Below are 25,749 nucleotides of genomic sequence, written 5' to 3'. Positions count from 1 at the left end.
ACCACAGACGTTTGAAATAATCTACGAGGGTGGTTTGCTAAGCACCATAAACTTCCATGCAAGAACAGAACGTTTTTGTTGCATTTTCATGATTGATAAGTTTTTATTATACCAACGATCGTATAAAGAATTTCAAAAATGCACAGGAAACACCCAATTATTGACAGCCATCTGAATTGGTCAGCGTGTCGACAGCAACTGAAAATGAAAATAACCAAGCTTCCTGCTGTTATTAAACTTTTTCATTCGAAGGGTCGGACTGCCCCTCAAATCCAAACAGCAATGGATGAAGTTCACGCGGTCTTTGCACCATGATACTTGTGGATTAATGAATTTAAACGTGATTGGACAAGCATCAAAGACAAAGAGCGCTCCGGCCGTCGAATTTAGGGCACCACAGACATTGACAAAATTCCATGATATAGCAATTAAAGTGCGCCGAGCAAACATTCGTGAGATTGCTGAGACTCTAGGCATCCCTATTGAGCGAGTACACAATATCCTGCACGAAGAATTGGCTGTGAAGATGATGTGTGTGATGTGGGTGTAGCAATGTTCACAGTCGACCAAAAGCTCATCAGGCACAATATTTCAACACAATGAATGTCTGGCGGTGTTTAATCGCAGTCCGCAAGACTTTTTGTACCGATTTGTGACTGTTGATGGAGCTCTAACGCATCATTATACACCAAGAGTCAAAACGGCACTCAGAACAATGGACAAAGGCTGTTGAAAGTGCACCAAAGAAGGCAAAGGCCATTTTGTCAGCTGGCAAAGTGAAGGCCGCTTTTTTGGGAGGGGAGGAGGGGAATTCCGAAGGAATAATCCTGATACATTACTTGGAAAAAAGCAGAACCGTAACTAGACCCTATTATGATTCATTGCTGGATAGTTTGGAACTTGCATTGGCTGAAAAAAGGCGAAGGTTGAAATGTAAAAAAAGTGCTCTTTCAACAGAATAATGCACTACCTTATACATCAGTGATAATAGGGTCGAAAGTGCATGAACTGGGCTTCGACTTGATTCATCATCCTCTCTATTCACCAGACTTAGCCCCAATTGGTGTCTTCCTGTTTCCTAACTTGAAACGTTGGTTTGCCGAGCAGAAATTTTCATCAAATGAGGAAGTGACTGTTTCTCAACGAGTATTTCGTAGAGTTTGACAGAACCGTTGGTGTGCGGACAGTTGCCACGCCGGACATTTGTCACACCGGACGTTTGCCACGATTTTACCTACTCGGAAGGGTTGGGTCCCTTGTCTTCCCCTCCTCCCCCCCCCCCCCCCCCTCCTTCTCCACCTCCTCACCTTCCCGGCCAGTTTGCTTTCAAAGTTCCTAACGTGACCATCAGTATGGAAATTATTACAATGAACAACCATTTACAATTTGAATGCCCTCGTCAACTAATTGTTAAAAATAATTTTAAAAAAGCATTTAGGACAGTTACGGAAGTTGTTTTCTATTTACAATAGGGTATGAAAATGTATTTTTGTCAACATACGGCAGGTAGATTGAAGACACTGCCAACTATAATTGTATGAGCAGAGTACCTATTTGTGATGAGACTCAAGTTATCTTTGAACTGTTCAGCAACTGTTTCATCTGAAACAGGGGGTCGTTAAAAGGAGCCAGTTATTAATTTATTCCGGTTGTCGAATATAACCTCTGCCCCTACTAAGTCACAGGAACTATCTGCTTCAGTGTCGATTGCGAGCTTGAACACACATTACAATATTTTTCCTTAAGTTGCCCTCCTTGTATCTGTTGTAGTGCAGATAATTACGATTACGGATTTTACCTCCAGAACCTAGGATGCTTTCTCTGTGACCCTGTAAATACCAGAGCTAAACAATGTAGAACAACAACGTACGTTACAAGCGTAGCATTCTGTATACTTCATTTCCTTGTTTCTAACATTTTAAAATTGTGCGTCGACTTTAGATGACATGTCAATCATAGATGTTATTATCTCTATTTAGTGAACGTGTTTTCAGTTATGTTTAGAACATTGTCCCGCTACATTTTATTAACTAATGTTTTTTAGAGAATAAATTAATATGGAGTATGTCGTTCTTCTTTTCAGACATTCATATACCCATTTATTCTTTTCTTATTGTCTTTTGGGTATGCAGTTGTAGTAATTAAAGTAGGCACAAATGCAATAATCAAAAAGAAATGATTATCGTACATTCGCATTCTCGTTACATCGTTCCTTTCTTGTTGCCCCCATGGCGATGGACTGTTTCTATCGCAATCAGTAAGCGTGAAAGGAAGCTACCGTACAAACAGTGGGATCTATATTTATACTTGGTAGAACTAATTATATACTGACATAATCGTTGGTATTGCTTTCGTTCCCCAAAAGATATAAACATTTCGATTTCGGAGAAGCAGCTCTGTATTTCGCCGAGATGTTGAAGAAGAAGGCCCCTTACGTACTGGTTGTATCGAGTAAGATGTGAAGACGGCGGTTTGAAAGCGGACAGAAGTAGTACGAGGAAGAGCGTCCCTTACCTGAGGGATCGCTACTCAAGCTACCTGGCGAAGGGGCAAGTGTGGCAAATGTCCGGCGTGGCAAGTGTCCGGGACGAAAAGCTTTAGGATCGCTCGACCAAGTGTATATTCCTCAAAGGAGACTAAGTCAAGAAGTCAGGTGAGTCGTTGAGAAACAAACATTTTTCTTTCTTTTCCCCCAGACTTATCAAGCCACCCTCGTACAAGCCAAATCCGTTCTATGTTCAGTACATCTATTTCTGCAATTACCGACCCTGTATTTGTCCGCCTTTCTGGCACAAGGTACGTAAGTGAAAACGCCAATGCAGATATCGGTGAGCGACGAGGTCACTTTGTGAGACAAAGAATGAGGCGTGCCCCTGGAGGCGAGCGAGACGGCCGGGAAGTCAGACGCCTACCTGCCGCCTTTGTCCGGCGTTGATCCGCGCCGTCTGTCACTCAGCATTAACCGCTACCTGGAAACTGGCGCACCAGCTCGCCTTGTACCAGACTTGCCTCTGTTTGGACAGACCTTTCCACTCTTGTGCCTCCTATTACCTGCGGCCCTATACAGTATTTACTGCTTAAGCGTTTGTCCCCAGACGGTCACGTGCCAAATATAGGATTCCGAGAAGCACTTTCTTTGTCGCTGTTTACGAATAACGGACCCGAGGGTGCTTGTTCTTCCGTGACAACAAGCATCTGACCTATATATAGCATCCATTCTTTCAAGTTCCAAACAGTTTTCCCCGTTCCGCAACTTACAAATACACGGCGACTCTACAAAACGCACGCCTAGCATCCAATCACAGTGTGCCACACTCGATCCAAACTTACGTGGAGGTTGGCGACGTTATCGCTGCTCTAACAAATCCTTTCAAAAATTTTCAGTTTTCTGAACATTTAAAGTCATTTTTTATCACTGGCGTGGTTCATGTTTACGGGACAGAAGGTGGATGAGTATGATGCAACATATTTCTGCTGGGTATAGACTGCAGATATTGGTTTTACCCTTACTTCACAACTGTGACTTTCCATTGCCCCCTCCCGCCTCCCACTCCTCCCTGCATCACCAATTTCAAGCTGCCAAAGACGCGAGTTTTTCATTACCCTTCACTGAAGTCGTGTCTGAAACTGTGTGTTGGAAGTACACAAATATAGTCAGTTGGGTGTATTTCTACACTGCGTCTCAATAGTATTCATGTTTACTGTTGATTTACGGAGAACACCAAGAGAACCGTACGATGCACAGTGTCTTCTCCCATCTGTATGGCGGAAGTTGTGTTATGGTTTGTGCAGATTTCGATGTTTCCATGGTGCCCATTTGTGGGGGGGGGTGATGACTAGATTTACTCAGAAGCGAGGGCGTTGTTTCTAGGCGGTTATTGCCTCTTTCAGAATAATAATAGGCCAACGGCCTCACCACAGTGGTAACACCGGCTCCCGTCAGATCACCGAAGTTAAGCGCTGTTGGGCTGGGCTAGCACTTGGATAGGTGACCATCCAGTCTGCCAAGCACTGTTGGCAACCGGGGTGCACTCAAACCTTCTGAGGCAAACTGAGGAGCCATTAGGTTGAGAAGTAGCTGCTCCGGTCTCATAAACTGGCATACGGCCGGGAGAGCGGTGTGCTGACCACATGCCCCTCCATATGCGCATCCAGTGATGCCTAAGGGTGAGGATGACACGGCGGCCGGACGGTACCGTTGGGCCTTCATGGCCTGTTCGGGCGGAGTTTAGTTTTTAGAATAATAATGCCCTGAATCACACTGTTGAAAGTGCCAAATATTGATACGACTTTCTATAAATGACATCACTTTCTTTTCCTAGAATGGTATGAACGTCTGTGATTACCTTAAGTAGCTCATAAAAACGTAGTCCACAATCATGTTCCGGTTTTTGCCCGATGTAGACTGCATGTATCAGGAACTGGTTTATATATTCCTTCCGACCCCATAACTACTGCTGTTTCTTTTCTTCGGCCCGAAGACTGGTTTCCTGCTGCTCTCTACGCTAATCGATGGGACGCAATCGTCTCCATCCTTGCAGAACCATCACAACGTACACCCACTTGAATCTGGTGATTATAGTCAAGCTTTTGTCTCCTTAGATAATCCCGCCCCTCAGCAGTCTCCTACCCCCAGACACACACAGATACACATTCACCTCCATTGCTAAACTGACGTTCCAGGATGCGTCTCGCCAACAAAGTCATTCTTTTACCCAAGTGTTACCATACATTTGTTTCCCTCCTACTTGCTTTAGTACCTGTACCTTTTCATTATTCACTCCACCCACTAAATCTTCTTCCGTAATATCCCATTTCAGAACTCTCTGTTTGTGGTGTTCATCGCCCACGTTTCACTTTAATGTAACGTTACACTCAAGACAAATACTCTCATAAAAGACTTCCTAGCTTTTAAGTTAATATTAGATGTTAAAATATTGCTCCGCTTTTATTGCTATTGCCAATCCCGCCGCCCCCAGCTACTAACTACAACAACGAGCACTTGATAAGACCATGTGACATACAAGTGTCGACCTAGGACGAAAGATCGTGGTCGTACTGGAAGATATTCTGCAGTGATTGCCTTATTTCCGTATAAGTAAGATCTGCTTCGCAATATACCCTAGAGACCAACATCATCATCAGAAAAAGAAAATAAACACTACAAAACACAAAGATAATGGCACAAGTTGAAACAGGTGAATCATTCAGTGACTCAGATATTCCATGTGCATCTGTCAGTGATCATGACCTAGATAGTGACTACACGAGGCCAGAAAATGTGATGCAAGAACAGGTATGTTATTATTGTTAAAAAAAGTGAATTTCGATTATGTTGTTATTCTCCATATGTACAGTCTATGTCAATGAACATTTTCTTAACATTTCATTATTTTCTTGAAACCAATACTGGCTTAATTACTACCCGATTCTGAGAATTTCAAACAGTGCCCTCATCAAGAAACATTTTTTATAATGCGCAAAAATACCTACATATTGATGGTGCTCATTCCACGTGGAGCAAACATCGGTGTAGATGGTTTTTCTTACTTATATTTGCTCTGATACTCTCTCTGTCAGGCTTTACAATGTGTGGGTAACTATCCCCTGAGGGACAAAATTAGATTTTCTCGGGGTAAAAGCAGAAGTGTTAGATTGTGCTTCGGCCACGAAACTAAATTATTTTTAAAAGCTCGTAACTATTACCACTATTTCATAACATTGTAATACTGATTACATAGATTTCACCGGCCCGAGTGGCCGAGCGGTTCTAGGCGCTACAGTCTGGAACCGCGCGACCGCTACGGTCGCAGGTTCGAATCCTGCCTCGGGGATGGATGTGTGTGATGTCCTTAGGTTAGTTAGGTTTAAGTAGTTCTAAGTTCTAAGGGACTGATGACCTCAGAACTTACGTCCCATAGTGCTCAGAGCCATTTGAACCATTACATAGATTACTACCAATAATTAACATTTTGCTTTCAAGTACTAAGATTAACGCGTACACAATATGGTGGAAGTTGCAGTTCGTAAAACGAATGTATGAACATAATTTTCTTGAAATAGGCCACTCACTGCACACACTGCTTTGTACATTGTGCATGACAATACTGTACTAAAATTGAGACACATAGACCTACGTCACCATTGCTTAAATACCTCTTGATAATGCCTTTCTCTTGCTGTAGATGTTTGCTGTAATGGACCAGAACTTGGTTCATTATTCACTTCATATCAGATTAACGGATCAATTGATAGCACAATGCGATGTTACCCTTGCAATGGCTATTACACTGCTGTACGGCCTACACACTACTGATGTTCTTAGTGGCAGTGGTCAGGCACAAAGGATCCGCAGCCTGAAGTCTACTACCAGTCCAGCAGTAAGAAGTCCAGCAATGAAGAAATTTACAAAAAAGCAAGCATTCTAATGGTGTTGTAGTGCAGGGGTGAAGTAACTGTAGACATTGAGAGCGGGGTGCATAGGATCCCTGTTTTGAAAAAAGTGCCTACCCTTAATATGGATAATTAGCTTCATTATTTGAGACGGAGCTACAGATAGCACTCGCGATGCACTGTGAATTGTTTCAGCATTCTGTAAAAGAAATCTGTTAGAAACAAGCAGTACCATTTGGTTCATGGTTCTTTAGTTCGTGATCTTCAGAAACTAAATATCATACGTTTTGTCATTTTTAAAAATGCCCAAATAAAATTCTTTCCATTCTAAAGTTTAATTAGGTGCTAACGCTGATGATGTAGGGGGAGGGGGCTTACTGAAGGATACTGATTGCAAACATGTACAACTGTCTTCGACAAATTGGGAACCATTGCTCTAGATCATGCCCTATATGTCGTAATAAAAGCTAATTGTTGTCATGACAGTTAATATAGCTACTACCAGTCACAGCACGAGTTTGGTCGTATCATCTGTCCCGTGCACAGTTGTCACATAGCTCTGCTACCTCAAAGTCCGGTTACCAGTCAGCTGCGGACGACAGTGTGGTTTGTTCTTATACGATTTATTTTCCAGTGCGGGATGTTTCTCTCACGGAGTGTGTGAAGCTGTCCTGAAACATTCTTAGGAATGTGATACGATTTAAGATCCTGAAAAGCGAAAATATTGCGCATTAATGGGATTCAAATGGTTTAAATGGCTCAAATGGCTCTGAGCACTGTGGGACTTAACATCTGCGGTCATCAGTCCCCTAGAACTAAGAACTACTTAAACCTAACTAATCTAAGGACATCACACACATCCATGCCCGAGGCAGGATTCGAACCTGCGACCGTAGCAGACGCGCGGTTCCGGACTGAAGCACCTAGAACCGCTCGGCTACCACGGTCGGCCATTAATGGGTTACGTATTGAACGTGCATTATCTAATCACAAATAGCCCGACACTTATTAGCGGACATTAATATGAGTAGTGTTCACCCTTGGCTTTTATGACAGTTTGAATGCTGGGGACACCATCTGCGAGTTTTCTGAATATCTGTTCAGGAATGGATGCTCATTATTCGGGGGTCTGGAGCGACGACGACGTTTTAACTCATCTCAAAGGTGTTCCATTGGGTTCAGGTAGGAACTCACGCCAGGCCACACTATTTCAGGAGCGTTATTGCCCACACACCATTGACTCACATATGCTGCTTCATGGCAGAGTGCACTCGCATGCTGATACAATCAGGCACCTCTCCGAACCGTTCATCTGCTGTATGCAGTACACAAAGACGTAAAGCATATTCACATCCTTCGGAATTTCACGTTTTCTTAAGCGAAATAAAGGGACCACAACCTGACACAGCTGTAACGTAACATCACACTTCACTGTCCGACTACACATGATCGCAGGCAACGTTCTCCAGGGACTTTTAGATCCATCCATCAGATTACTACAGAGTACAGCGTGATTCATCACTCCAAATCACTCGTTTCCAGTCATCCGCTGTCCTGTGGCATTGCTCTTTGCACCATCCCAGCCGTCGCTTTGCACTGACTACAGAAATGAGTAGCATATGAGGAGTTGATTGATCAATGTACCGCGCGCTTTTTAACTCCCTACGCAAAGTCATGGTGCTTGTTGGTCTGCAGGTAGCACTTAGGAACTTAAGTGATTCCTTCCACTGATTTCACACGACTTTCGACAACCGCCGTCCGCAATCATATCACCAACAGTCAACTTGGGCAGCCTTAGAACGGTTGCAAAGTCCCTGATCGATATGTCAGTCAAGTGACATCCAGTGGCTAGTCGACGTTCTAAGCAACTGAGCTCTACTGGCCGATCTATTTTGCTGTTTCAGCTTCTCTACTGATAACACAATACCTCCTCCCCCCCCCTCCCAAGCCTGCTTTTATACTGACGCGTCCGCATCTGACATCTAATGGTTGAGCCGGCCGGTATGGCTGAGCGGTTCTAGGCGCTTCAGTCTGGAACTGCGCTACCGCTACGGTCGTAGGTTCGAATCCTGCCTCGGGCGTGGATGTGTGTGATGTCCTTAGGTTAGTTAGGTTTAAGTAGTTCTAAGTTCTAGGGGACTGATGACCTCAGATGTTAAGTCCCATAGTGCTCAGAGCCATTTCAACCATCTAATGATTGATCTTGCATTCCAGTCGAGTGTCCGTATACAGACAGTGTACAGTTCTGTGGCTACGGAGTCTTTCGCGCCAGAGTTCTTGGATAAAAAGTTCTCGGTAAGCTTGCCGCTTTAAAACTGAATAAAATACCCGTGCTTCGGTGACTACCTGCACCATCGTTGTCAGACATAGCCCCTGATGATGATACATAGGAATTTATCCAATTTTAATGTAGCGAGTTTACAGAGAACATTTTACATTGGATAGTTCTTTTCTACGCACCGCTCTGTAATAATTCTGCGCACCACTCTGGAATAAGACACAGTTACACGAAGAGGGAGGCTGTGTCTCGGTGGGCGAGCGGAGGCAATGTCGGCTGTGGAATCGATGCCCGGCTGGAGCAGCGGCGGAACACGGCGCCGGTGTCGGCGCGGCTGTAGCCGGCGACAAACCCGGCCGCACGCTCAAATATTCAGTAGCGGCCGCGCCGACGCCCCGCCGACCGCACACCGCGCCACGCCGCGCTGCCTGCAACCAGCTGCGCCGGCTCCCAACACCAAAGCCTTCTTCACTGATACCCACTCTCCCAGCGCCTACCCTGCTCTCCTCACACTTTACCGTCCGACGACGGACATTCGGTGAATTTTTGTATGAAATAGAGGAAGCCGGCTGAAAGGAAAAGGACGGATGGGAACCTCGTGACTTCCGGGCGCATAGGGCATTGTGCTAATGCAAAGTTGAAACTTGAAAATTTTTGCCGTACAGGGACTCGAACCCGTTTCTCGTGAGCGACTGTCTTAACTTCTTCGGCCATCCTCGACACGGTCCCAGACCGATTCAAACTTCCAAGTTACCGTACACTGCAGTGCAGTGTTCCTCGTCCTTAAATGGTTCAAATGGCTCTGAGCACTATGGGACTCAACTGCTGAGGTCATAAGTCCCCTAGAACTTAGAACTACTTAAACCTAACTAACCTAACGACAACACACACATCCATGCCCGAGGCAGGATTCGAACCTGCGACCGTAGCGGTCGCGCGGTTCCAGACTGTAGCGCCAGAACCGCTCGGCCACCAGCGGCCGGCCCTCGTCCTTAAAATTGAAGTAGTGCTGGAGGGAACTGACACCGTGAATCCTGCAGGGCTGTCCGACCATCCGTAAGTGAAGAAGGGGGTGGAGACCCCTCTGAACAGCACTTTGCAAGGCGTCAAAGACATGCTCAACAATGATCATTTCTGGGGAGTTCGCTGGCCAGCAGCAGCGTTTAAACTCAGAAGAGTGTTGCTGGAGCCTCTCTGTAGCAATTCTGGACTTACGGGGTGTAGCATTGTCCTGCTGGAATTACCCAAATCCGTCGGAATGCACAATGGACATGAATGGATGCAGGTGATCAGACAGGATACTTACGTATGTGTCACCTGTCAGAGTCTTATCTAGACGAGTCAGACGTCCCATATCACTCAAACTGCAAACGCCCCACACCATTACAGAGCCTCAACCAGCTTGAACAGTCCCCTGCTGATATGCAGGATCCATGGACTCATGAGGTTGTCTCCATACCCGTGCACGACCATCCGCTCGATACAATTTGAAACGAGACCCGTCCGACCAAGCAACATGTTTCAAGTCATCAACAGTCAAATGTCGGTGTTGACGGATCCTCTGTCGTGCAGTCATCAATGGTACACGAGTGCGGCTTCGGCTCCGAAAGCACATATCGATTATGTTTCGTCGAATGTTTCGCACGCTGACACTTGTTGATGGCCCAACATTGAAATCCTGCAGCAATTTGCGGAAGGGTTGGACTTCTGTCACTTTGAATGATTCTCTTGAGTCGTCGTTGGGCCCGCTCTTGTAAGATGTTTTTCCGGCCTCAACTATGTCGGAGATTTGATGTTTTACGGATTCCTGATACTCACAGTACACTCGTCAAATGGACGTAGGGGAAAGCCTCACTTAATCGCTACCTCGGAGATGCTGTCTCCCATCGTTCGTACGCCCACATTCAAACTCACTGAAATCTTGATAACCTGCTATTGTAGCAGCAGTAACCGATCTAACAACCGCGATGCCGACCGCAGCGCCGTATTCTGCCTGTTTACATGTCTCTGTATTTGAATACGCATGCATATACCAGTTTCTTGGGCGCTTCAGTGTGTACAAACTCAGCAAATTTTCAGTTGGTTGGTTGGTTGGTTTTTGGGGAAGGAGACCAGACAGCGTGGTCATCGGTCTCATCGGATTAGGGAAGGATGGGGAAGGAAGTCGGCCGTGCCCTTTCAGAGGAACCATCCCGGCATTTGCCTGGAGTGATTTAGGGAAATCACGGAAAACCTAAATCAGGATGGCCGGACGCGGGATTGAACCGTCGTCCTCCCGAATGCGAGTCCAGTGTCTAACCACTGCGCCACCTCGCTCGGTGCAAATTTTCAGTGTCCTTAAGAAATGGTTCAAATGACTCTAAGCACTATGGGACTTAACATCTGAGGTCGAGAGTCACCTAGACTCAGAACTACTTAAACCTAACTAACCTAAGGACATCACACACATCCATGCTCGAGGCAAGGTTCGAACCAGCGACCGTAGCAGCAGCGCGGTTCCGGACTGAAGCGCCTAGAACCGCTCGGTCACAGCGGCCGGCCAGTGTCCTTCACCCGAAGAACCTCAGCAAATACTAGAAGAAATGTTTTGATTGAAATGCGTCTTACTAGTGCGAATATCTCTCCCAGCACTTGTGGATATAGTGACTGCCTTCGATAATGATAGTTTTGCATGTAGCAAGAATAAAATACAGAGATAGGCAGCATTTGATTAGGAGGTGAGACAGGGATGCAACGTGTACCCACGTTACTCAGTATGTACATTGAACAAACAGTAAACGAAATGCAGGAGAAATTCAGTAAATGAATTAAAGTGTAATAAGAAAGTCGCCATAATTCTGTCAGAAACGGAAAAGTACTTGCAAAAGCAGTTGAACGGAATTGATAGTATATTGAAAAGACGGTGTAAGATGAACAACAATAAAGCAAAACAAATGTAATTTAATTTAGTTTAACTAAATCAAGTGATGGTGGCGGAATTAAATTAGGAAATAACAATAAAAATAGTAAATGAGTTTCTTAATTCGGCCGGTAAAGGAACTGACTGTGGCCGAAGTATTGAGGACATAAAATGCAGCCTGCCAACAGCAAGAAAAGAATTTCTAGAAACGAGAAATTTGTTAACATCGAACATGATTTTAAATGTTAAGAAGTCTTTTTCTGAAAGAATTTATCTGGAGTGTAGCCTTCTACGGAAGAGGAACGAGAACGATAAGCACTTTAGACAAGAGGAGAATAGGAGTTTCTGAAACGTGGTACTACAGGAGAATGCTGAAGATTGAAAGGGTTGATCGCGTAGTTAATGAGGTGACACCGAATCGAGCTGGGGAGAAAAGACGTTGCGTCAGTCTTAACTATATGAAGGGATCCGTTGATAGTACACATCCTGGGGCGCATCAAGGAATCGTCAGGCTAAACATAGTGGGGGGAGACCAAGGCGTCGAGAGGATTTAGGCTGCAGTAGGTATTCAGAGAGGAAGAGGCTTGCCATTTCAGACTATCATGAAGAGCTGTATCAAAACAGTCCTCGGACTGAAGAAATTGGAACTTTGTGGTAAGTTATACGGGACCAAACTGCTGAGGTCATCAGTCCCTAGGCTTACACACTACTTAATCTAACTTACACTAAGGACAAAACACACACACACACACACACACACACACACACACACACACACACACACACACACACACACACGCCGAAGGGAGGACTCGAACCTCCGACGGGAGGAGCCGTGCGAACTGTGGCTAGGCGCCTGAGACCCAACGGATACGTTCATATTGAGTACCTTCACAGGGATGCGACTGTCACGATGTATATTTTACTAACACAGCTGCATTGAAAACAAAAATCCGTTATACCCCAAATGACGCATAGTAAGACATCCGATGTTTTCAATATGCCTTAACGACTTATCAGATTTGCGTACTGACCAACGGAATTGTGTCTGGCTATTTCGCCGGTACGCGCATAGTCCCTAAGCGATTTATGCGACGGTAGCAGGCGAGTTGTCGCACAGTCATCCTCAAAGACTGATTATCTAATCTTACCAAACAGTGTTTCACGAGAACAAGTCTCCATTTTTAAAAGATTCGTAATTTAGCTTTCACGGGCATATGTTTCATTCGGCGTGTTACGATCGCAGATGCGCATCTCTGAATTCATACGAAATCTGCTGTCGTTCCCACTTAATGACTCCAAAATGTTGGGGCAGTGTTCAATAACCGCTCACATTAGAGTCTTCTTTGCCATTTCCTTTCCATATGAATTGCGTTTGTTGCAACGATGGATGTACAAGGTTGGACCTTGCACGAAATGTGTATACAATTATAAGTAGTTCAAAAGTATCACAATACTATTTGTTATTCTTGCTTCTATCCCAAAATTCATTGCACCATCTTACAGACGTTCGATGTCAGTATTATATATCCACCTGCAGTTTCCATTCATACTTTATATAGCAATGACAAATGCGCTAGTACTACACTGTGATAAATTTTCCTTAAACAACTGAAAGCTTTACCAGTACTAGCTCCTCTTTGTAAATTAATGAAAGAATTCTCTTTTGTCCCGTACTTAACGATTCTTCCCAACTAATTAAATTTATTCTACTTCCACATTCCATCTACTACTTTTTATTTATCTGGTTTATACTTAAATTACAAATCTCGCGACTGGCTTGATGCTGTCCCCCTCCACGTTTTCCTGCATTCTGCCAACCCTTTTAATCCCCTCGTTATTACTACGCAATGCAGCCCGTATAAACGATGAGCATATTCTGGCCTTGTTCTGTCCCTATTATTTTTCCTCTTCTACTGCTCCTTCCGAGTCAGCTATTCCTGAATGTGCTACTAACATATCCCTCCTTTTGGCAGGGCCGTACATCTATCTACTTCTTACTTCACTTGTGCTTTTCAACACTCCATTAAGTGATGATGAGAAAGGCCGCTTCAGCTGTATGATAAATATTTATTTATGATACAATAAGTTTCATGGAATAAGAGCCACACTTTCAATACCTATTTATTTCATAATTTAGTTTCAAGCGATAACCAATAGTCGACCAAGCATTCTCTGTCCAATTGTAATAAAAGTGTTGAACGGCCCAAGACGTCGGTAGTCACATTAAAATACGGCAGATTGCAGGGAATATCATTCTGCCATATTTTAACGTGACTGCCGACCACTTGGACGGTTGAACATTATTATTACAATTGGACAGAGGAGGTTGCCTCGTCTATCGGTAATCGCTTGAAACTAAATTATGAAATTAACATGTATCCCTGAAGATTTGGCACTAACGCCATGAAACTAGTTGGGTCATAAATAATTATTTATCATACAGCTAAAGCGGTCTGCTTCACCATGGTGCAACTCTACAGCTGTGGATGTCCACAATACAAAATTTTCTACGCTTCATTTCGTACTTTATCTGTTCACTTAAATTTGATAATTTTTCGATAGCACCATATTTCAAATGCTTTCAGTTTCTCCTTCGGATTCGGATAGTTCGCTATTCTCCGTTTTTTAATAGTTTTCTTCATTTCCACTCCTTTGTCGTTTAGCTTTGTGGCACACACTTTCGTCATGAAGACAAAATAAAAATGTACGTCTGAAGTGTTGAAAAAGAATGCCTTTCTGGAATTATTACATATTTCAGAAAGCGCTAGAGCGTTGTCTATGTGATTGACTCCAAGGATCGTGACGGTTTGAAGTAATAGCTGTAAAAATTACAGAGCAAGGCTTGGGCGCTGGAGCCATTGTCGCTGAGGCCTCCTCTGGCTGGATGACTACGAGCAGAAAGCTGCGAGGTGCGGGTTATCTGCATGCCGGACATCGTTGACCTGGCCGGTGGCGACGACCGCGCGAACCGTTATGCAGCTTAGCGAGATCCTTGCGCAAGCACCGAGCCTAGCCTAGCCTGCCCGGGCCGTGACGCAAGCACCTGGGCCATCTGCCGTCTCGTCGATTCCCTCTATACCGAGTCCCCCGTACTTGTATGAGGGACACCTGTGTGGTGTGCTGCACGCCACTTGCTCTGGAGCAAAGTTACGCACGAAGGGAGTTCACCAAGGGCATCGTTGAGGATGGAATTGTATTATTTTCGGTTACCTCATGTAACAAGAAACGTCGTTCAGTGGGCTCTCGAGATCCCAGCCAAGTAGGAGAGTTATGCCACGCAATGTGTGATATTCACAATTAGCTTTACTGGTAAGCGACAGTGCAATTGCCAAGTAGTCACTGGTAGCAGTCAAGTTAATTAAAAATATGGGGCTGGCCGCTGTGGCCGAGCCGTTCTAGGCGCTTCAGTCCGGAACAGCACACCTACTACAGTTGCAGGTTCGAATCCTGCCTCGAGCATGGATGTGTGTGACGTTCTTAGGTTAGTTAGGTTTAAGTAGTTCTAAGTCTAGGGGACTGATGACCTCAGATGTTAAGTCCCATAGTGCTTAGAGTCATTTGAACCATTTTTTGAAAAATATGGGAGTATGAGCACGAAGCGATTGAAAGTGGACTGACCCCATAAAAAAAAAAAACAGAGGAAAGGCAACTCCAGACTGATATCCATTACGTGAATCCTCAAGAAGCGTAGTCCACCCATGTAGTAAGTAGCAGACGAAGCCTTCGTTCGAAGGAAATTTGACTATTGTTCGCCCGTCTGAGACCCTTATAGCAGAGGATCGATAGAGGGAAGAGGGACGATACAAATAAGAACAGGTTTGTGTAGTATGTACGAAAGTGTGGCAGATGCTACAGGAGAGAAGTTGTGCTTTTCTCTAAAACATTCAGGGGGTATACGTTCCTAGAAGAGCTAACATTATATTTACTTCCTCCTACGCACGAGGGCTATTCCGAAAGGAAGATCAGACATGTTGCGAAATGGAAACCACAGTAAAAATTCGATGAAACTTCGCATAGGTGTGTCGGACAGTGTCTCTAGTATGCCTATCGACCCCGTCACGTCACTCTTTCCAGTTCTGAGCACATCGAGAGCACGTAATGATGCCCAGAATAAGTCTCTCCCGCAAGGTATCGGTGCCCGCTGCGAGATTTCGCTTGATTTCGTGCAACCACGCAAATCCTTCCTCGCGAAAATTCTCAGCCGCACACTGCAGTGGCAATGAAGATTATCCTGCAGCGTTTTCGACGGGAAGTGTTCGATCGCCGACGATACAGCTCGGACTTGGCTTCCTCTGATGTTCGTCTCTGCTCACATGAGCCGATGGCTCTGAAGACAACAATTTGGCACAGACAACGAGCTGCAGACCTGCATAGAGAACTGGAGGAAAGCACAGTGACGAGAGCATTCGACAGAGGTCTGCGTCGGAGCTGTGACTGTAGAGAATAGTTGGAAAGGTTTAGCAAACTGTTCCAAATAAAACACTTTTGATTGCACAGTGGATACCATTTCGAGAGCGATCGGCCTTAGTTTCAGAATAGCCTTCCTGTATTTCGTGAAAAGACCATAAAGCTAGATCAGATGGGTGCTATCTGGCAAGGAGTTCTACAAACAATCGGTGTTCTTGCGCATCATTTAAGACTGGAACAGGAATGGGGGAGGTGACAGGGTTACACAGACTACCCTTCGTCACACACTGTAAGGTGACGTCCTGAGTTTAGATATAAATAAAACCAGCTTGGCTCAAATATTCATGAACATAAATAGTGCCTGTTAACTAAAGAAAACTGAAATTTCGGCTGTTTCGCTGGACGTATAGCATGAGCTCGGAAAGCATCGTGCTGGGGAAGGTCTTTGTAGCAGAAGAGTTTTTAGCAAACAGAACACAGCAAGTTGATCTCAATGGAGAGACGTCTACAGACGTTAAAGTAACCTCTGGCGTGCCACAGGGGAGTGTTATGGGACCATTGCTTTTCACAATATATATAAATGACCTAGTAGATAGTGTCGGAAGTTCCATGCGGCTTTTCGCGGATGATGCTGTAGTATACAGAGAAGTAACAGCATTAGAAAATTGCAGCGAAATCAGGAAGATCTGCAGCGGATAGGCACTTGGTGCAGGGAGTGGCAACTGACCCTTAACATAGACAAATGTAATGTACTGCGGATACATAGAAAGAAGGATCCTTTATTGTATGATTATATGATAGCGGAACAAACACTGGTAGCAGTTACTTCTGTAAAATATCTGGGAGTATGCGTGCGGAACGATTTGAAGTGGAATGATCATATAAAATTAATTGTTGGTAAGGCGGGTGCCAGGTTGAGATTCATTGGGAGAGTCCTTAGAAAATGTAGTCCATCAACAAAGGAGGTGGCTTACAAAACACGTGTTCGACCTATACTTGAGTATTGCTCATCAGTGTGGGATCCGTACCACGTCGGGTTGACAGAGGAGATAGAGAAGATCCAAAGAAGAGCGATGCGTTTCGTCACAGGGATATTTGGTAAGCGGACAGCGTTACGGAGATGTTCAGCAAACTCAGGTGGCAGACTCTGCAAGAGAGGCGCTCTGCATCGCGTTGTAGCTTGCTGACCAGGTTTCGAGAGGGTGCGTTTCTGGATGTGGTATCGAATATATTGCTTCCCCCTACTTATACCTCCCGAGGAGATCCCGAATGTAAAATTAGAGAGATTCGAGCGCGCACGGAGGCTTTCCGGCAGTCGTTCTTCCCGCGAACCATACGCGACTGGAACAGGAAAGGGAGATAATGACAGTGGCACGTAAAGTGCCCTCCGCCACACACCGTTTGGTGGCTTGCGGAGTATAAGTGTAGATGTAGAACTATCCTATCATTCACTTCATACACGATCCAGACACATAAGTGTGATCACCGCCTACGTTCGACCCCAACGTACAACAACCATTCAAGGACGACACGTGGCAGCATTAACACTGGAGGGCATATAATACGTGTTTGGGGGACCCGGAGAACAATGCAGTCGTTCTCTTAATGCGCTAACAGAGCGATTCATCTGATATACAGAAGGACATGACCATTGGCTTTCGGGAAAAGGGTGGAAGCATTTCCGAAACGGCTAACTCTGTAAATTATTTTCGTGCCGCCATGGTTAACATATACTGCCATTGGCAAAATGGCGCCGAGGCAACTCTGGTACACTATGTGTACAGGCAAAAAGATGTGCCACTATTGGGCTGTTGACCGCCCAGTTGAACCTAGCGACTAACGACAGTGTCTCCGTTCAGCGAACTTCGCTGCATGTGGGCGCTGGGTTGATTCACCCATTTTGACTGCTGTTCATGGGCGACGACGGCTAAAATCTGTACTCCAGTTCGGCAGGTGGACGTCCACTGAGTGGCGACAGGTATCCTGTTCACATGAATCACGTGTTATTCTCCATCGGACAAATGGCTTTTGGCTTCTACGGCGTGTCACATCTGAAAATAAACACCCTCCAACAATCGTCCGAAGGGTCCAGGCCAGAGGAGAGAGGGTTAAGTTGTGCGGAATATTTTAGTGGCATTGGAAGAGCAGCTGAACGGAATGGACAGTGTCTTGAAAGGAGGATATAAGATGAACATCAACAAAAGCAAAACGAGGATAATGGAATGTAATAGAATTAAATCGAGTGATGCTGAGGGTATCACATTAGGAAATGAGACACTTAAAGTAGTAAATGAGTTTTGCTGTTTGGGGAGCAAAATAACTAATGTTGGTCGAAGTAGAGAGCATATAAAATGTAGACTGGCAATGGCAAGGAAAGCGTTTCTGAAGAAGAGAAATTTGTTAACATAGAGTATAGGTTTAAGTGTCAGGAAGTCGTTTCTGAAAGTATTTGTATGGAGTGTAGCCATGTATGGAAGTGAAACGTGGACGATAACTAGTTCGGACAAGAAGAGAATAGAAGCTTTCGAAATGTGGTGCTACAGGAGGATGCTAAAGATTATATGGATAGATCACATAACTAATGAGGAGGTACTGAATAGAATTGGGGAGAAGAGAAATTTGTGGCACAACTTGACGAGAAGAAGGGATCGATTGGTAGGGCATATTCTGAGGCATCAAGGGATCACCAATTTAGTAGTGGAGGGCAGCGTGGAGGGAAAAAATCGTAGAGGGAGACCAAGAGATGAATACACTAAGCAGATTCAGAAGGATGTAGGTTGCAGTAGGTACTGGGAGATGAAGAAGCTTGCACAGGATAGAGTAGCATGGAGAGCTGCATCAAACCATTCTATGGACTGAAGGCAACAACAACAACAGCCTGGGTGATCACGTTGTTCTGGAAGGCACAGTGGATCAGGAGAAGTATACATCTGTCCTTGGGAACCATGTCTACCGCTACATACAATTTTTATTTTTTCGGTTCGATGACCTCTACCAGCAGGACAATGCAACGTGTCACACAGCTCGCAACGTACGTGCGTGGTTCGAAGAACACCAGGATGAGTTTGACGTACTCCCCTAGCCACCAGACTCCCCAGATTTAAACACAATCGAGAACCTTTGGGACCTTGATCGGTCTGCTCGTCCCATGGATTCTCAACCGATAAACTTAGCGTAACTGGCCACGGCACTGATATCAGCATGAGTCCACACTCTTGTCGATACCATCTAGAAACTCATTGACACTCTTCTTGGGCGTCTTGCACCGTTCAGCCCTGCAGAAAGTGGTTGTGCATACTTTTGACAGATGGTCACATTAATAATCCTGGACAGTGCCCAATTTAGGGAAACAAAGAAATAGTTATATCTGGATGGTAACAAGTGAATTTTGACACTGCTTCTCCCGAATGCGAGTTAAGGTTCTTCAACGCTCAGTCCTTAAATCAAAGCCAGTATGAAAGATCATGGTTTAGTCATACGTGATTACTTCTGCAAATTTGCTCTATTGTTGAAGAACTAGCCAGCGTTCCTGAACTTAACGTGAAAAAACAATGAATGAAACAACACGGCGCGGAAGATCCTTCTGAACACTATCGCGCTGTGATAGAAATGGTCGTATTGAACTGTAAACAACGATTTAGGGACTTACGACTTACCGAGCGAGGTGGCGCAGTGGATAGCACACTGGACTCGCATTCGGGAGGACGACGGTTCAATCCCGTCTCCGGCCATCCTGATTTAGGTTTTCCGTGATTTCCCTAAATCGCTTCAGGCAAATGCCGGGATGGTTCCTTTGAAAGGGCACGGCCGATTTCCTTCCCCATCCTTCCCTTACCCGAGCTTGCGCTCTGTCTCTAATGACCTCGTTGTCGATGGGACGTTAAACACTAATCTCCTCCTCCACTTACGACTTCGTAGAGGAACTCGACGTCATGAGGACTTCACATTTCCCACAGCGGGTGCTAATAAAGTCCTGTTAAGTGTTTCGATGCATGACTTACGTTACAGTTAATCCAGCGTACGTGTGTACACCTCAGTCAGCTCCGGACATGGGTAAATAAAGCCCCCACCCTACTTTCTCGTGTTATTGCCTCTCAGAAACACACGTGCACAGTGTAACGCACGAGTATCAGCATAGCATATCATTTGCTTTTCTAGGACGTCCTGTGACAATTATTAATCGCCGGTCTTGTTGACTAATTATGAGATATCACGACGATGCCATGCTGTGGACAAATTATGGGAGCATCGATGAAGTATTTTTTGCGCTGCGTTCATGTCTGAATCAAAAACTTAAAGATATTATAATTATAGTCAAAGCTTACTGGTGATAATCTCTCTGTTATTTGTAATGAATACAGGTAACCATAGAATCAGATTTATGCACTTGAGTGTCGATTATTATGTTAGTTCGTAAACGATATTTTATAAAACCAGTGGCTAAGTGTAAGTGAATGTCGAGTACGGACAAGAAATTCTGCAAAGTCTAGTACCGCAATTTTGTATCCCTTTTATCTGCCACAGGTAGTAAGTACCATCATACAATGAAAAGTGCCGGAGGAGGACGTGTCGCTTCAGAAAAACTGGTACTTCCCCCTGAGTGCTCGACGCTGCTCTTCGCCAGAATCTCTCTCATCTGTCTTCCCCCAGAGTAGGTTTACGTGCCATTTGTCGCTGCAGCGGTTCCTGTGCGATACGCCTTCAGAACCTTGGCATGGTGTTACACAAGCTCATGGTGGTTGTGATAAAAAGTTTCAGTTCCTTCACTTCATTTACTGTAGCACCTTATTAAAATGACTGGCTCTGAGCACTATGCGACTTAACTTCTGAGGTCATCAGTCGCCTAGAACTTAGAACTAATTAAACCTAACTAACCTAAGGACATCACACACATCCATGCCCGAGGCAGGATTCGAACCTGCGACCGTAGCGGTCGCTCGGCTCCAGACTATAGCTGGCCCTTATTGAAAACAATTTATGGAGAATTCGATGAAGTCTCTCTTAAATTGTCGCAAGACACTTCGGACAACTACAAGCGTTGTGCAGCACTTAAGTCTCACTTAACTCCTGAAAAAGCGGTTGTAATCGTGCACAAAGCGTACATCAGTGGGGAAAGTGTCTAAAATGGGTGAATTTCGATCCTGTTGAGGTGCCGACTGTTAACTTCCGCGGAAGGACAGCAAATGCAAATGGATCTGAACGGTGACTCGTGCAGTAACAATGTGTACTATCACATGTGTGTACCATCATGATCCTAAACATCCAGTCACTGGTCTCACAGGTTACACTTTCAACACTAAAGCCCTTGGTAGAAGACGCACTGGAGAGTGAAAGATTTTCAAGGTCGTTTCTGACTGCTGTACCTTACACGCAAACCGCCCATTAGTCAAGCTAGCGCTTCTATGACTTGACGTGCCTTGTGGTATGATCAGACGCCACGTGCACCATCTGTAGTCCAGTTCGTCACTCATTTTTTCACAGCGTAATGTCGCCTTAAGAGAACAAATGATGTCTGCTGACACCTGAAAGAATTCATTAGGGTGAAAATAGTACCATCTCGTTATCTTGTTTTATCCCCCTTCCCCAAATTTACACACAGTTAAGATCCCATCGACGTCGAAGTTGTTAGAGACAAGAGGAACCACACATGTCTGCAATTGTGCTGTGGTGGATAGAAGACTACAATGCGGTCCCGCTTCACTTGGGGTTAGGCATTTCAAACTGCGATGCGGAGTACATTTTTGATTGTTATTGCTGTAGCAGCCAAATCGCAACAGTGTATCTTATGCAGTTAGGTGACAGGATACATAACACCGACGAAAAGCGCAGACGTACTTGTCGAGGTAGTCACTACCAAAAACATACATACCGGTACTGTCATTTCAGCCAAAAAGGAACAAGCATTACATTACTCTGTCCACCGCCCTCAGTATGTTACGTATTTACATTCTCTACATATGGGTTTTGTCGTTCAGAAGCCTTTGAGGATGTAGAGCAGATTTTCATCAATATGTTACGTATTTGCATACTCCACATATGGCTACACATGGTCTTGCATAATCTTTTGAGGATACAAAGCAGATTTCTGCATTGCTCTTAGATGATTGTCAGGCCACGGAAACTGACAAAGGCTAAGAGAGCGGTGTGCCTACAGCTCCTTCATATTCACAAGTGAAGTCTATAGACTACCGATGACGCGGCAGTCAGTTGGGGATGACACTAGCCCATTTCGGACGGAGTTTCTAGGATGACTGTGCACCTAATACTGGAAGAACGTAACCTGTCGTCTTGCTTACATCAAAAGAAGCAGTATCTGCTAGTGACTTCTTTGTATTTAAGAATTTAGCTCTTTAGTAATGGTTCAAATGGCTCTGAGCACTATGGGACTTAACTTCTGAGGTCGAGAGTCCCCTAGAACTTAGAGCTACTTAAACCTAACTAACCTAAGGGCATCACATACATCAATGCCCGAGGCAGGATTAGAACCTGCGACCGTAGCGATCGCGTGGCTCCAGAGTGTAGCGTCTAGAACCGCTCAGTCACTCCGGCCGGTTCTTTAGTGATACCGTTGTTATTATGGACACAGAAAGATATGACGCAGAGCGTAGTGGTCTCAGTTGGTTCGTTTCTTTCTTGTTAGTGAGAGGAACTGTGAAAACTGTAAATCAGGCTGCGGAGATCGATATTTTGTCCCGGTTCCTCGTATACGATTCTTTTCAGGTTAGTCGGTCCCAGTTGCTCACATAATAAACGTCAGTGATGAGGAAGTAGGCGGTAATCTGCACACAGTGATATCCTATTTTGCTTTTATTTTACATTTCAGTACTTTCGACCGTGATGCTACCAATACAGTTTCGCGACGTAACTGAAATGACGCGGGCCAATTCTTTTTAATAGTCACGGAAGTGTCTGAAAATATCACGGGAGTGCAGTCGGATATAACCAATCGCAGTGGCGATTAGGTCCGCGGGCAAACTTCGCACCATTCTGAAATTATGAACTGCAAGCGCGGCTGTCCGTGATGTAAACCCACGGTGGGCCAGACTGTGCTCAGGCAGAATCTGTAAAAAAAATAATAGGCGTAAGTGGCAACAAAGTCACCTGCTGAGAACAAAAAATAGAGAAAACATGACTCGTCAAGGATTTTCTTATGTCAATAACTTATTCCTCGGAAAACAAATTCAAACTAAAAGAAGAGTCTGACTGATTCACGCAATCTTGCGCTAATGGAATCTGTCGGATCTCCAAGGGCACTGTCTCAATAGTTGCAAGCCAAGACTAAAATCTCCGTATTGGAATAATCCATCGGACTTCTAGTAGCGATTCAAACTTGTTTGCTGTTCCAGATGAGTGTGTTGCTCTTGTTTCTGACAGTAGTTTTCTACAGTCCGAACGATGTTTATTTCTGTCGAGCCATACGTAAATACTTCTGCGGTCATACTGATTTCGACTCTATAGTCGTTTAAATTACCGCTTGGCAACCGTCTTTAACTAAAGTGGGTTGTAATACATCAAGCATCGTCATACATGCAATGATCCTAACAGTAGTTCATTTGCGTGACGACGCCCTGAATACCATGCGTTATTCAGAATGACGGAACCAGAATAGCCTTAGAAACATTTACGCGAGATTTGGCTATTATAAACTTTATACTTCAAAGGTCTGCTCGCCGCTACTGCCGCTCTAACAGAGCAAACACAGCTCTCTATAGACAGTATAATAGCTTCCCCTCTCCTATCAAATGGCTCTGAGCACTATGGGACTTAACATCTGAGGTCATCAGTCCCCTAGAACTTAGAACTACTTAAACCTAACTAACCTAAGGACATCACACACATCCATGCCCGAGGCAGGGTTCGAACATGCGACCGTAGCGGTCGCGCGGCTCTAGACTGTAGGGCCTAGAACCGCTCGGCCGGCCGGCCCTCTCCTATCCCTTTCCCTCTCTCTTCTTCCTCTCCCCCCCCCCTCTTCCACCTGTCCTGCTCCTCCCCTCCCCCGTGCCATCTCCTTTCAGTTCCCTCACCCCACGGCCCGAAGTTTACTTTGCCCTTCACAGCCGTAACAACACATGTTTCTTTAAATATCTCGAACTCTTTGCTACAGTAAAACATTAACAATGATTTATGCATATTACTATCCTAAAGGTAATTAGTCTCTGTCGCTCCACTGAGTCCACGAACTGTTACTCTTGACACCTCCACAGATAAGGTCCTGCGGAAATATTTGTTCAGGTTGTTTGTCACAGAGCTCTCTGAACGTCATGGAGAACCGCGTTAACACCATGTTCAGCTTGATTGTCACATCAGCATACAATGGATTCTGATAGAGCAAGTAGAGCGTCTGCCATCTAGCATCGAGACGTTTAACACATCTAGAAAACCACTGTAAATGTCAGTTTTCTGCTTTCCATCGTGGCGAAGGAGTGGGGCGAGACAGCAGAGAGCTGTCTGCTTTTACACTTGTCCCGGAGGAGAGCCGGGGGTAATGTATTTCCCGCGGCGCCAGGCGCTGGTCCCTTTTTTAGATCCCCCAGACAGCACGCCGCTACTTATTCACGTGTCACCGGAGCGGCAGGCGGCCACCCCCGCCCCCTACGCGATAGCATCTCGCTACACGCCAACGACTATATTGTCGCCTCCGGCCTCCCCAGTGGCCGCTATTGAGCAACCATTGTCTGCGCGGGGGTGCGTCCCGCAGTTGGAGGCGTGAAGATCAGCGCCCCAGAACAGCGCGCACTAATCGATTACTTCCATACGGACCCTAATACCGACCCACGTCACGTTTCCGCTATACGCGTTGTGATTTTTTAAAAGGCCTGCAGTGGCCTGCAGAGCTGGCACTGTCACCATGGCACGGACTAATTATTTCCATCTGTGTTCTAGTAGAGGGTCATCTCTACAAAAGGCACTGAAGTCTCGTCTTCCTGACGACTTCTGAGAGACTATAAAGGCCATCCTGGAAGTACGAGGTCTGTTCAACGAATTCCAGAACACTCGTAATTTCTCCCCAATGGTGTGATGAGCGAAATGCGGTTGGCATCCCTGCACACACCTGTGTTTAATGTGTAACTGCCAGAAGTTTCATTGTTGTATATTTGTTAGTCATCGTTCAGTGCTGTACTGAGTAGAATGTTGTGTCGCACAGTTCGCAAATGTCGAGATGGCAGAGCAACGCGTCTAGCATTAAATTTTGCGTGAAACTCAAGAGAACTTCCACAGAGTCACGTAATTTAGTGCGAGGAGCCTACGGTGATGAGTGCTTAAGCCGTAGACGGTGTCATGAATGGTTAACACGGTTTAAAAATGGTAAGACTCTTTCGGCGTCTACCGACGACGCTCATGTTAACAACATCATGAAACTGTGCATGACAATCGAAGACTTGACTGTTCGAGAGATTGCAGAAGAAGGTAACGTTTTAGTTGGATCATGTCATGAAATACTGACACAGCATCTTGGAATGCATCGTGTTGTCGCCAAGTTCGTCCAAACCTCACGAGAGCTTTTGGAGCGCGCAAATGAGATCGAGATGTTCCTTAATTGAATCGTAACGCAGGCCGCGATGCCCGAGCGGTTCTAGGCGCTTCAGTCCGGAACCGCGTGACTGCTACGGTCGCAGGTTCAAATCCTGCCTCGGGCATGGATGTGTGTAATGCCCTTAGGTTAGTTAGGTTTAAGTAGTTCTAAGTTCTAGGGGACTGATGACCTCAGATGTTAAGTCCCGTAGTGCTCAGAGCCATTTGAACCATTTAGAATCGTAACTGGTGA

At 45.1% G+C, this 25,749-nt stretch overlaps 1 protein-coding gene and 1 pseudogene across 1 annotated transcript in view; both read left to right on the top strand.

Annotated features, from left to right (window-relative positions):
* The window catches only part of LOC126262804 (insulin gene enhancer protein isl-1), a 468,702-nt gene that overhangs the window by 72,826 nt on the left and 370,127 nt on the right, over positions 1 to 25,749 (top strand). The gene's annotated exons all lie outside the window — the stretch shown is intronic.
* On the top strand, positions 3,903 to 4,020 carry LOC126191788 (5S ribosomal RNA; annotated as a pseudogene).

This window comes from Schistocerca nitens, chromosome 6 (assembly GCF_023898315.1).
Source record: "Schistocerca nitens isolate TAMUIC-IGC-003100 chromosome 6, iqSchNite1.1, whole genome shotgun sequence".
Taxonomy (NCBI): Eukaryota; Metazoa; Arthropoda; class Insecta; order Orthoptera; family Acrididae; genus Schistocerca; species Schistocerca nitens.
The sequence above is the reverse complement of the archived record's forward strand: the minus strand, read 5'-3'. Positions and strand labels throughout refer to the sequence as shown.